This window comes from Cyprinodon variegatus, unplaced genomic scaffold, assembly GCF_000732505.1.
Source record: "Cyprinodon variegatus isolate N-32 unplaced genomic scaffold, C_variegatus-1.0 Scaffold71, whole genome shotgun sequence".
In the NCBI taxonomy this organism is placed as follows: domain Eukaryota; kingdom Metazoa; phylum Chordata; class Actinopteri; order Cyprinodontiformes; family Cyprinodontidae; genus Cyprinodon; species Cyprinodon variegatus.
This window is the reverse complement of record NW_015150524.1, coordinates 984,299-997,981: the sequence shown is the minus strand read 5'-3', so window position 1 is coordinate 997,981 and position 13,683 is coordinate 984,299. Positions and strand designations below refer to the sequence as shown.

The 13,683-nt window shown below is 39.6% G+C and overlaps 1 protein-coding gene across 3 annotated transcripts in view; it reads right to left on the bottom strand.

Moving 5' to 3' along the window:
• The window catches only part of ahdc1 (AT-hook DNA binding motif containing 1), a 34,127-nt gene extending 22,984 nt beyond the window's left edge, over positions 1–11,143 (bottom strand). For 2 of the 3 annotated variants that reach the window (XM_015372384.1, XM_015372385.1), the window contains exons 1-2: positions 10,995–11,143; positions 10,690–10,894 (exon numbers count right to left, since the gene is read on the bottom strand). The gene's annotated coding sequence lies outside the window, so the exon portion shown is untranslated. Of the gene's footprint in view, positions 1–10,120; positions 10,141–10,689; positions 10,895–10,994 lie in introns of those variants that run through there. The other variant, XM_015372386.1, reaches the window with a different exon arrangement.
• Positions 11,144–13,683: the final 2,540 nt, after the last annotated feature.

The following is a 13,683-nucleotide window of genomic DNA, read 5'->3' as shown; positions in this document are numbered from 1 at the left end:
AAGAAAATAATTTTTATGCATTTCATTATAAAATATAAGGATAAAAATTGCTGATACCATTTTCAAATAATCAATAAAAAAGTCTTTGCATCACAGCAATCAAACCCTTTTGTTATAGTTGCTACATATAATGAGATCTTGCATATTTCAACTGGTATTTTGACATCTTCCCTTACTGTAGGTACAAAGCTTACTCTTAGGGTTGGAGGCCCTTTACAATCACCCCAATCTTTAATCCCTGTCCACAGAATCAGATTAACGTTAGAACTGGGAACCATTTAATATTTCTTCCAATCAGGAATTCTTCCAGCTGATAACATAAAAACTTTCAGACCTTAATTTGCAAACACAGGCAGTCTCAAAATTCTGCAACCTTTGATGGCATCTCATTAAAATGAAGATTAAAGTATATTAAGATTTTGAAAACACTGATATACCTTGATTGGTGAAAGTTAGAAAAGCTAAAAGGGGCTAACTAGCAGGAATGGACTTATTCTGCACATTTGGTTCTAAGGGAGCCGCAGTACAGCACATGAACACACACACATATCAGAGTCCCACCAACACATTAAACAAGAAACCGCCACCCCCCCACCCACACTCTCCTTCACCATGACCTCTCTTCTCCTTCTCGCTCACATCCCAGCCACCCTCGACGAAGAAATCCACCACCACCTCCCCAGCTGCAGGAAATTCCTAATGATCTCCATCACCAGTGTGCGTGCTGCATCTCCTGCCAAGAGCAGACACGAGCACGCACAACAAACACGCACGGCAGGCGTACAACTCAACAGAGACCAACACATAAACCATATGTGCAGACAAACAAAAAAAGCAGACAGACGTTCAGACGCACATCTAAACAGACTTCACACGGACCAGATACAATGGCGGCTCATCCAAGGATGAACGCAGGGGACTGGAGAAGGCAACACAAAATCAGGATCCTCCTCAACCAACACAACCACCGAAACACACCCACATGTGAGTGTTTCGCTGCAATCTGTTTCACAGAAAAATGCATGCAGGAGTTATTTTAAGGCAAGGAAGGAGGACCGTAGAACCCCCTTCCTTTCTCAGAACCCTCTACTTGTCTTCCTCTCCTGCCGCCTCCAGTTTCTTTCCCACAACCCCTTCTCCCCAAACACCCCTTTCTTCATCTTCAACTCAGCCTAGCACTCTCCCCTGCTCTTCCTCACTGTCCTGCAGGCAGTTTCCTGGCATTGCTTATGGCCATCTTTTTCATTGGGTCATGTGATCAACAACCATACCAGTGGGGGAAAGAAGCATGCATATGTGGATGCAACAAAGTAAAAAAAAAAAAAAAGAAAAGAAAAACACATGTAGGTGAAAAACAATCAACCATATCTAAGAAATCAGGTCAATAAAGGCACGACTGATGAATGGACAGTTACTGATACCTCCAATATGTTTATACGAGCTTGCTCTTTGTCAAAAGAGGTTATACACTTGCTGAATTACAAGACATATTTAATTCTAAAAATTAGATATGAATATATCTAAGAAAGGGTAGGAAACTCACATTAAACTTTGAAAGCCAAGATATTCAACTCACGAGCAACAGTTAAGTGGATAAAATCGTTCCAGGATTTCATTGCCCCTTTACAAAAAGATATTAAAGCAGTGCAAAAAAGATGCTAGAAATCACGCTCTGACAGTTATAGGAAACCTTAAAAGCTAGGACTCCACAGGGGGAGATTCACAAGTGCCATTGTTTAAACATGACACCATTTACATTTTTTTCAAACCTGGGATAACTAACACCTGTCCTACTGCTAGCTAGAAACAGATTACACAAGGGTAAAACTTGGGTCAAAATTTATACTCCAAAAAAAAAAAAGAGCATAGGAACAGTTATGTAGCACCATTTGCTTAGGTTTCCTTTAATTAGCTCTAGGCAGTAATGGGCTGGTCTCTTTTATTGATGAAGCTCCCTGTAGTTCAATCACAAAAAATACATTAAAAAAATATATTTTAACAGTTTTGTACCTTCCTAATGCTTTGAAAAAATGAGTAACAAGCTAAAATCTTTCAACCATCAGGTTATTGTTATTAAATATGATTTTTATTATTATCTTTCATTTGTTATCATTATTGCTGTTAGGGCTGAAACAATTAATCTGATAAATCGCGATTAATCGATTATTGAAATAATTGCCAACTAATTTAGTACTTGGTTGTTATTTTTAACCAAAGTATAGAGACTCCAAAACAAGGCTTTAGCTGAGAGAGGAACCCACTCAGAGCAGTAATTATATCAAAAATGTAAAAAAAAACAAAAAAACATATTAGTATTTTGCCTTTAATGTGAAAAAACATTTTTTGTCCATCAATATGTTCTATCCAGAACTCCTTCATTTGAATAGTTTCAGTTTCACCTGTTTTTGATTCTGTAAAAAAAAGGTTATTAATAATTTAATGAAAAATATCAACAGATTAATCTATTAGCAAAATAAACATTAGCTGCAGCCTTAACTGTTATTACTATTTAATAGATCTATTACTAAGGTATTAGGGTTAGGAATAGAAACAATACGGATATAGAAAATATCGATCATATTGAAAATTTACTTGGATATTGAATATTGATATCAGTAGCTCAGACCTAAATAACAATATCTGCTTTCTATGCATGCATAGAACCCAGCCAATAATAAACTGCTTTAGCAAAGAAGCTTGAAAAAGTACAGATTTTCTCAATTTATATTACAATTTTTTTTTCTTTTACCTGATGCTAGTCTGTTAGCTAAGGTATGTCCTTCAGAGTGACTGTTAGCAAGTAAAAGAGCTATCACAAATGCATTTAAGCAGATTATAAATTCATCCATTATAAATCAGGGTTGACATTTTAATAGAATTCAGAACTGAAGTCAGAAGTGGCTTTTTAATATGTTTAACTTGCGCTTTCAATTTTGTGTTAACAGGTTAAAAACATGCGTTGTCATGATAAGGCATCGGTATCTATGGACACTAATGTGTTAACAACTGATGGCTTCAGAACTGCTTCAATTTTCTCTTATGACATATCTTTTAATTTTGCTTACGATGTTCAAGAATGACGGGAACCTTCCAGATTTTATGTTCAATTGTTAACTTCTTAGTAGTAAATGAAGCTCAAAGCTCTTTTAATCACCAGATGACATCATCACTAATTTGCATAGGCATGTAATTGTAATCTGTGCTGCAGAAGAGGTGAATAAGGTCATATACATTTAAATGATGAAAAATAAGAAAAATGCTTAGAAGAACATAAAATATACTGTCATAAAGTTTTATTTTTACTTTTCTAAAGGAACATTAACAACCTGATTTGTCCAAAAAAGGTCAAAACTAAAGAAAGTAATTGATGTTAGTGCAGTGACCTCGATGGTACTCGTTCTGAATAGTAAACGAGAAATTCCCTTTAAATAACACAAGTCTCCAGACACATTGCCTGTTTTTTATTCTTTTAAAAGGTTGTTAGAGGAGCCAGAAAATTCACTAAAAATGACAAAAAAGTTGCTAAGTTGGAAGCTTCATGGGGAGAATTCCTCTGGGCTTCTTACATTTATCTTCCTTACTATATACGGAAGACCAAGTTGATCGTATTTTGAAAGCAAAGTAATCAAGCCAACTCCTGTATTTCTGTAAAGCTTAAGATTTTATGCTGGCTGCCTGAAAGCACAGCATTGCTGTTTGACTCCCTGCATCACACATATGGCAATAACTGTATGACTACATGTAATAAGAGATTCATACCAACATTACAACCCATGATAAGTTTTATATTAAATTTGCAGCAATGGAAATAAAGGTTGCATAATTTCAACTAGTGTTCATATTGTATTTTTCTGTAAATCCAATTGCATTTTGTACATTCTAGTATTACTGATGAAAAGTTGTAATCCTCTCATTGATTTTCCTTATATTTAAGATCTTACTGTTAAAGTTATTATGAATAAGAAGCAGACCTTAATGTCATTCCCTTTCTATAAAGACTTTGTTCAAACTTCTGAGCATTTTTAAGGAGAACAAAAGAGAGATGTGCTTTATCTTTCACAAAAACATATATGATCAAAAAACTATATATAAATGTTCACAACGCTCTTTTTTTATTTTACATTTATAAGGCCAAGAATGTGACACATAAACACATATACACCACACACACATACACACACACACAGGACGCACAAACCAGATGCTTGGACCCCTACAAACGCTCAGACCTTGAGGCCAGCTTGTTGGACAGGGGCCCCCATGCTGCGGCCCTGACTTTCCCAACTCCTCCTCCTCCTTCCTCCATACTCCTGCTCCACAGTTGCTGTGGGAAACACTGCAGCAGCGCCCGTTGCCAAGGAGAAGGCTGCTGGCTGTTTGAACAACAATGGCCGCCTTGTGAACATTCCAAGTGTAGGTACTGACAGCTCGTCAGCCGCAACCCCGACAGACACACCTCAGGAGAAGGCACGCGCTCTTGCGGTCCGCCCTCACCATACCTCTCCTGGTTCTTGGCCCTGAGCCCTGAGTGAGGCAAAGTAACGCTTTGAGACGCAAGAACACACATCTGTGCCACACTCTGAGAAATTATTACTTCTACTGTCCCTCTGTATCTCTTAACCATCTCCCTTTCTCTCTCTCTCTCGCATGCACAAACACTCACACGTTGTGCAGTGCATTCATCCATCCCCCCCGCCCCCCTCTCCCTGACTACTCTCTGTCTTTCACTCTTATCTCTTCCTTCCCCCCCAAACACACACACCTCCCACTCCCTCCTTCCTCCTGCTTTCACTCGCTTTCCATCAGGAAGTGTGTGTTCCTCACTCTCATGCACAAACACACACAATCTCTATCGCTCCTGGAAGGTAGTGAATCCCTTCAGTCCCTCAGGGGCATACACTTCCTCAGAGGAGGAGGTAAAAAAAAAAAAAAAGAAGGAGGAAGAGGAGGGAGAGGGTGAAGGTGAGAACTGCGAGTTGGGGATTTATAGACAGACCCCTTAGTGCGCTGATTATCTACTCATACTGATGGGACAACACTGGTGGCAATCAAGTTGGCTTGTAATATTTGTTTGTGTATGTGTGAGGTCTCTGCTGATCCTCTGACTCATTGTTTTTAAAAAACACATACCCAGACTCATGAATGCTCGTAGAGCGGAACCCAAAAAAACACTGCAACAGGCGCAAAATCAGACAGACTGTAAATTCTAATGATCTACAAATGGGTGAGTGTGTGTTGAAAGCCAGACGCTGAGAAGCGTGATTGCGTGTTTTCCCCATCTCTCGCTCTTCTTTAATAATTGAGCTGATTCTGTCCAGCTTGTTAGGGAGGTACGCAGCCGTTTCACACTCCCGTCTTTTTCCCAGCCTTCCTCGTCCTCACACGCTCTGTGTCTTCTCCCAACTTGTCCCTCCACTCGCTCATCATTTATCACCCCTTCTCTTCCCTGACCTCTCTCTGTACCCTCCCTCACTCCCTCCACACCAGCTCCATCTCTCTCCTCCTCCTCTTCTCTTTCCTTGGCAAATCCCTCCTGTTCGCTGACCTCTCCCTCGCCTCTTGCAGCCTTGCCGCCCTCCATCCCCTTCCATCCATCCATCCCCGCTGCCCTCTATCATCCCTCTCCCGCTGCCTCCCTCCATCCCTCCAGAGGTGAGAGGTCGCAGCTTCCTCTGCGCTGTCAGACTCAAACCGGCTGCAACCAGCTTTGCCTGGGGGGGTGGGTCGGAGAGGAGGTGAAGGAGACGAAGAGAGTGAGGAACATAGGTAGGGGAAAAAGGAAATAAGTAGGATGGGAAGGAACTGACAAAGAGGACGGATATACGGGGGCAGAGAGGTTAAAAGAGGGAAACAGGAGAGGGAGAAGAAGGGGGAGACGTCTTCTTTTTGAGTCACTGCCTTTGGCGCCGAGGAGCCGTTTTATGAATGTATCGTGTGGGAGGTGACAGAATGGAGCATACAAACACTGCTTACACTAACACTAAATGGTTGCTGTGAACGTGTGTTTGTGTGGGTGCATCGGTGTGTACATGTGTGAGTGGGAGATGAACCGCATTTACCTGCCTTCAGCGAAAGCCGTTTCACTCCAGGTGACGTTTGGATTAACCGGAGCAAGAAAGATGGGTCTTTGAGACCCTATGGGCAAATTTAGACTTTAGCCAGTAGTAGAAATGAAGTAACGTTGTCAGATACTCGAAAAATATCCTGTTACAAAACATTAAGAGAAGCCGTTTTACGGAACATTAATGGTTGCGTCTCTCTTGGAGTCGTCTGACAGCTGAATGCATCGCAAGAAACAAGCACAAATCACATTAATTCTGTTTTTAAGTAAAACTTTGGTTTCTTAAAATATCAAATATCGACTGAACCAGCTTTGCCACTTTAAAAAATAAAGTTGCTGGTTAAAAACCGCTCAAATTAAACTTTACAATTTACGATAAAAACATAAACTCCCTAATTTAAGTAAGAAGAAATCCATTAGAATAAGAGGAGTGTTTTGAGACTTCTGCTTATCATTGGACAGGAAAAGATCGCTACAACTTTATATTAGACATTACATATTATGTAAGGCGTACAATTATTATTTGGAGCAAGGTGCACTAAGATTTGAAAACGTAATGGTTTAAAAATCAAAAAGGTTTCTCTCATATGGTTCCTACCATTTTAAATCCTTTTAAGGACACCAGTCCTCCCCTTTCCTCACTTGCTGCTTGCCACTGCTGATCAGCTGACTGAAAGAAAGCTACTAAAGGCTTCTTTCAGTTACCAGACAGAGAAGCAAATAAACTGGTGTGAAAACTAAAACAACAGCACCTATAACTCTTATATAAAGCAATAATATTTAATACTAAAGCTGGAAATGTATGAGCTGCATGTTTGTTAAGCAGCTGACTAGTGACTGTACAAAAGCTGGTTAATTAAGTGGCTAATGTCTGCTTGTTAAAATGTTACTCCGTGTCAGGAAAGGACCAGTATGAGCCTAATATGATATGGCATCCACATATTACTTCCATTTTTACAGCAAAATGTCAAACAAAGGTCTTTAACAGGAGCAGGTTACTTTATTTACAACATAAAATCAACCATTATTCCTACTCCTGCAAAGATAATGAAACAAACTAGTTATTGCAAGTACAATAGGGATATAGGTATAATTTGTGCCTATATTTTGATAGATAGAATTCAGGTAAAATACAGAAATTATTCAAATTTAGCAGTGATTTCCAAGTGCACACTGTTTACTCTGCAAACCCCTCTGGCTGTTTTTTTTTCCCACATAGATTGACAAGTTTAACAAACTAAAGTTGGCTGGTTTATTAGGCTCAAAGTGGCACGACTTACCATTTTGGTAACTTGTTTTAAACCGGCGTTTCTAAAAAGAGTTATTTGTGATGCTCTTTGAGTTTTACACACCATGACTGTCAACTTGCCTTTATCCACTCATCATTTTTTACAAGTTTGTCCTTGGAGGGTCTATCTCCAGCGATCATGGATGAGAGGCGGGGCACACCCCGGACAGGTCGCATTCCATCAAAGGGTTATACAGACACTGCACACACACTCATACCTAACAGTGGTTTATGGATAGAAAATAATTCAAATAGATTGGTATTTTGCAACCAAAGAAAGATGTTGTACAATACTTATAGCCAGCTTTCCAAATATTGTGGGGTAGCAACAGGTGAGGGAGGGGTAACACTGTGTTGTTCCATGCTGCAAATGGGCAAGGAACGTGGTAGTAATCCAGGAACTTTCCCTGGCCTCTGATTGAAATGACTTAGGAGCAGCATGGCACAACATTTCTTGTTGGAAATTAAAAGTTTACATGGACACTAAATGAAAGGATCCAATTGTGAGGCAAGTATACATATACCAAGCATTTGAACAGATTAAATCATTTAAGCATGTGCGCGACTGTGTAATTATCTGGAAAAAAGGGCAGAAAACCATCCAGCTGAGGTTGCACACATACGCAGTGGAGATTATCTTTCTCCAAAAATCCGAATGGGTGTTTAATTGGACAATCGGAACAGCGATCAGAAAAAGACACCTCTCTCACCTCTATTCCGATCAGACCAAATCGGATTAAAATCTTCACTCTGACAGATTTACAGAAAACATTTCTGATCTGATCAGACTTCCAATCTGATTATTTGTGTCCGTGTAAACGTAGCTATTGACATTTTACCCACAAACTGTCCCATAGCTATTTTACAAGGAGCAAGACAACTAGACAGTAAATTATGAAACACATCAAGTTCACTTAAATACTACGGATGACATTTACGGCTTCATTCAATGTGTAGGATTTTGTCATCATAACAGAAATTTGGATTTGTTGACTTTTAGCGATTTAGTTAACCATCAATACATATCAATAAATTCAATACTATAGCATAAACCTGCTATTTTGTGCCGTTTAGTGATACAATCAGATTTTTTTAAATGTCCTGCAGAAGTGTACTTGGGAATGGTATTTACCTAATACAGTTATCAACACTATCTTATAACTTTAAATCATATCACAACAAATATAACAACATATTGTGATAAAATCATAAGTTCATATTGCCTAACATTATTAAAAACTACTGCACAATTTAGTGCCTGATTATGGCTAGATAGCGAAGCAGCAGAATTTGGTTAAAATGAAAGAAACAAAACTGCAATGTTCAAAATGTTTTCTTTGCTATTATTTAACATTTTGAATAGAAGTAAGTGGTGCATGTTTTTGATTAAAATAAATTGCAAAAGCAGAAAAAATCATATTATTTTTACTCAAGGTTATTATACTGTGTGAACCTGGTACCATTTCACTCAGTCCGATATTATAAATAAATAAAAAACACAAAAACAACATATTGCACTTCAATGCAAACAGAATTCGAAGAAATTCTGTTTGGAAAATCTCAAGTTCTTAATGCATTTTTTTTTTTTTTTTAAAGCTATGTCTGATGGCTGACCTGTCCAATGACAGCTGAAGATAGGTACCAGCACCCCCCACACTACCCTGCAAGGATAAGCAGGCTGAGACAATGGATGGGTGTCTGGTGGTTCTGTCAGTGTTTTAATAGTGACGCTGAGATCCACAATCCTCCCATTAAGAAATAATGCATGCATGCATCATAATCCAACCATTCAACAGGTTGCATCAAACTTAAACTGGCACCAAACTTCCTTTAAAAACCCTGAAGGAAATATGAGGAATCCGGATCTATACCGTACCAATCAGTGAGTATCTCCACACGATTATACATTCAAGATGCATGCATGCATGTGTCCATTCTGCCTTCTCTATCTCCATATATCTGTATAAAGAGGGTCCCTGGCTGTGACAACCTCACACACTGATAGGCAGAGAAAGGAAGACAGGTGATTGGTTGAGCTGTCGACTGTCATATCGGCAGGGTGTATCTTTGTGACACTGTTGTACGCACACACATGCATAGCTCCACACACATCCACACACTGATTTCCTTGTGCTGCCAACCTACACGGCTTCCAACTGCAGCAAAGTGCAAACAAAGGCTACTTCTCAGCACACACACAAAGATACACACACTCAGAGGTAGATTTGAGACGAGATGTGGTGTGGTAGGTGAGCTGACCCTGCCGATGAGGACAGGAGGAACATCAACGGAGCTACAAGGCCGTTGCTATGACAACTAGCCCCGCTGCACAGGTAGGAAGCACAATAGGTCTAAGCTGTTCACATTCACTCTGTTTGTCACACACACACACAAGGTAACACACTCAAGACAAGTCTGACAGACAGCAGTTGAATGCCAAGGTAAAGCCATTTCCCTTTCATGCCAACATTCAGTGTGGAGAAATTATTCATTAACTGCTAATATAAGAGAACTAAGTCCTTACCCAGTGACTCAGATCGTGAGACGGGGTGTGTATGTGTGTGTGTGAGAGAGAGACAGACAGACACACTGAGCATTACTCTGCATACTAACAGCACCTGCACCAGGGCAGCCTGAGCATGTCTCTGAGGGGCCCATAAATAACCAACTGTCACTGCACAGACACTGGCATTGTCTTCTGCACTCTTTCTTCTCCTTTTTTTAATGAAAAAAACAGATCAGAGCTCAGAATCATAAGTATCCAAACTCACTGGCTGGATCACCACTGCAGGATGAGCTGCTGCTGTTGCTGCTGCTGCTGCTGATGTGTCCTGTCCAACTAGACAGGAGGGTGGATGTATCCCCCTCCCCTCTGTTTATATGTAAAAACAAACATCTGGGTTTAAACATCTGGCGCGATTCACTCATGTGAGTCTGAAACGTCCAATTAAACGCAGGTAAAATCTATGGAGTGAGACAGACATCATAACACAAAAAGCTCACAGTGTCTATGCAGCTATGCGGGAAATAGGTGAGATTATTGTAAATATAAAAAGACAACAGCAACAAACAAAAAAAAAAAAAAACAGGTGGGGTTATGCAGGGTTCACTGTGCGCACAATCACGGTGTGCGCGTTTCAACATCATTATTACACATGCATGCCTACAGTTGAGCCCAGATCAGCTGGAGGCATGCAGAGCAGCGGCAGGTAACGGCGCTGACTTGTTTAAATGGAAAAGAGGAAAAAAAACTCAATTTGAAGCGCTGCCAGATGTGCGCGGCACAGCTGGATGAGTGGACGGCAGCGTTTCCACGAGTATATCTGCATGAAACACTCACCCCTGGTATAAGGGAGATCCTGGCGGGGCTGCAGGCTGGCTGGAGCGGGGATCAGTCCCTCTTGTCGCCCGGGTCTGGGATCCGTCACCGAGCGTCGTGTCCCCGCTTCATCTGAGCTCCTCCGCTGCGCCTCGGCTGGAGGAACCGTCCACCCACTTAAATGTTAAGAGCCGCTCCTCTGGCTCAACATCAGCGTCTGCACCCGCTAAATATGGGAAAAGGAAAAAACACAAAAGGGGGAGAAATGTAAAAAACAGGGAGCAAAAGGGTTCTGTTAGAGTCTGGTTCCGTGTGGAGGTACTGACAAAGCCTGGTTAAACGCCTGCGCTCCGGTGGAGGCACAGATGTGGGACTCCCCCGGTATGCGGGAGGGCGAAAATGACCGTGCGCCCGCGCGCCTCTGCCTCTGCAATTCCTGCTCTCCTTCTCTGGTGCGCCCCAGTCTCCGTTTGAGCCTCTCCAACGTGCCTGCTTGTCAAAACCACGCGGGCACCCGTAGCTCGCTTTACTCCAACAACCTGGATTTGTGGGTAATGTAGTTGTAGTTTTTTTTTTATTATTTTTTTTTTTTTTTTATGGCGCTTACAAGAGAATCAAATAGAAAAAGTACATCATCTTAATTTATATAATGTCATTTATTACCTTTATTAAACAAAGCCTACAAAATATTAACATCTGTAGAATGTATGCCCTCCTTTAAGGCAACTGTACCAACAAGTGTTAGATCTTTAAGAGCTTAATCCAGAAAACAAATATTAGTCATTGTAAAAACAAACAAAAAAAAACTATGCAAGGATCCCCATTCCCTGACCATGATGCAACCACAAACCCCTCGATAATATCAACTAAACTCTTAAAAGACAACCTGAAAGGTTATAAAAGAAAATTGTAAAGATCTAATCTCAAAACTGTGACTTATATTTACCCAAATAATATTATTTATTAGAAAATACAAATTAAAAGACACACTGAAAAACAAATTTAAAAATAAAATATAGAGACTGTTGGATCCTTTTGGTGTTTGGGTTTTAATTAGCTTTTTCTAACCTCTTTCATTTTACATTGAGAGGTCTTTCCTAGTTTAGTTTAGTTTATATGTGTACGTTATTTCTAGAAAGATGTTAGCTTATTTTGCTTAATTTATTCAGGTTTTTTATATTAATCTTAAAGATTTGTGTTAGTATATTTTCCTTGTTTGTTTAAAGTGCTCTCTGTGTCCAGTTTTGCTCCCTCTGTGTTAATTGTTTTGTTGTCCTAAGTTTTCCCTAGGTTGCTCTTGCTCACAGCTGTTCACTGATTTCTGCAACCGCATCCAGTCTCTCCATCATTTCCTCTGTATTTAAGGCCTCTGGTTGACCAGACTCCAGACAAGTCAGCACATTTATGAGCATGTCTCCAATCTATCACTGATAAACTGTTCAGTTCATCTCAATATGCAGAGTAGGGCACAACTGCATGCTTGCAAAATTTTGTCTGTCCACAAAAATTGACAGGTTGGACAATAAGAGCAATATTCTAAGAAGCAGCCAAGAGGCTTATAGTGATGACGATCCATAGCCCCAAGGAGGGACAACTGGTAATACTAAATTCATTGATGCTATACAATTGCTGGCAGACAACTCAGCTATTAGTTAAACACAACAAAAGCTTGGATTTGATTGAAAGAAGGACAGTGTTGAAATATTTCATCATTCTGTTTTATGATATTTTCTAATTCTGCATTTATTTGTTAGTTCAACCACTAACTTTGTGTTCTCTTTGCTTTTTCTGTTCAAAGTAATTTGATCAATCGTTACTCATGTTTCTCTTCTGGACATAGCTATGGGCTCAGCATTTAATGCAAATTAACTGTATGCTCTCTTTCATTCTTTTTGACATGAAAATTGTCTCAGAGCTGTTTGGCCTTCTGCCTGGGCACACAGATAAAGCACTGTTTTTTGTTTTTTTTTTGTTTTTTTTTTTTTGTTGTTGTTAGAAGGGGTAATAGTAAACTAGCTCCATTATAATTGGCTCTGTCAAGGAAACAGGCCTCACACTGAACCTGGTTCTGGTGGAGGTTTCTTTCTGTTGAAATGAAGTGTTTCCTTTCCACTGTTGCTGCATGCATGCTCAGTGTGAGGGATTGCTAAAGAGTTAATGACACAATGCATGCTAATATCTACTGGTCTTATATGCTCATTTAGGAGGAACAAATCCTGCAAAGTCAATGACTGGATACAATCAGCAGGCTTCCCTTACATATAAAAAGGAATCAGTCTTATCTCAGTTACTGAGCTCGAACCGGTCTCGGCTCAGTTTTTTAAGGGTAGTGTAAACGGGGTATATGTGATTTGACTGAATTATCTCTTAAAAGCTCCATGTTGTGAATTGGTGTAATATAATAAAACTGAGTTGAAATAAGAGTATAAGTAGTATTGAAGTTTTCTAACGACTGACATAGGAGCATTTGGGCCTATATGTAATATGCAATGTGTGATTAAAAAAACTAAAACTGCACATGATTCTGAGCACACCGCTCTCACATTAAAATATAGTGGTGGCAGCATAATGTTGTGGGTTTCTTTTCTTTAAAAGAGAGAGGAATGCCAGTCAGATTTGATAGTGAATATGGATGGAGATAAATATGTGGCAACCCTGCATGAAAACACATTAGAAAAGACTTCAGACTGGATTGGATTTTCAATTTCCTGCAGGGAAACATCCTAAAGGATACAAGAAATGGAATGGATTAACTCAAAAGGCATCCCTGTGTAGAGTCCAGACCTACTGTAAATAAAATTAAAGAATCAATGGGATCTGCATCCTATATGATTTCACATGGAAACACAAACTGGCATATCATCAACATGATATCATTTTTTAGACCTGGCAAGCTGGTAGAGACATAAGCAAAAGAACTGAAATCTGAACACTGCATTGTTCAGATTTTTTTATGTAAATAAAACTACCATTTATCCCATCCCAAATTACATTTTCAACATGTTCAATAAAGAA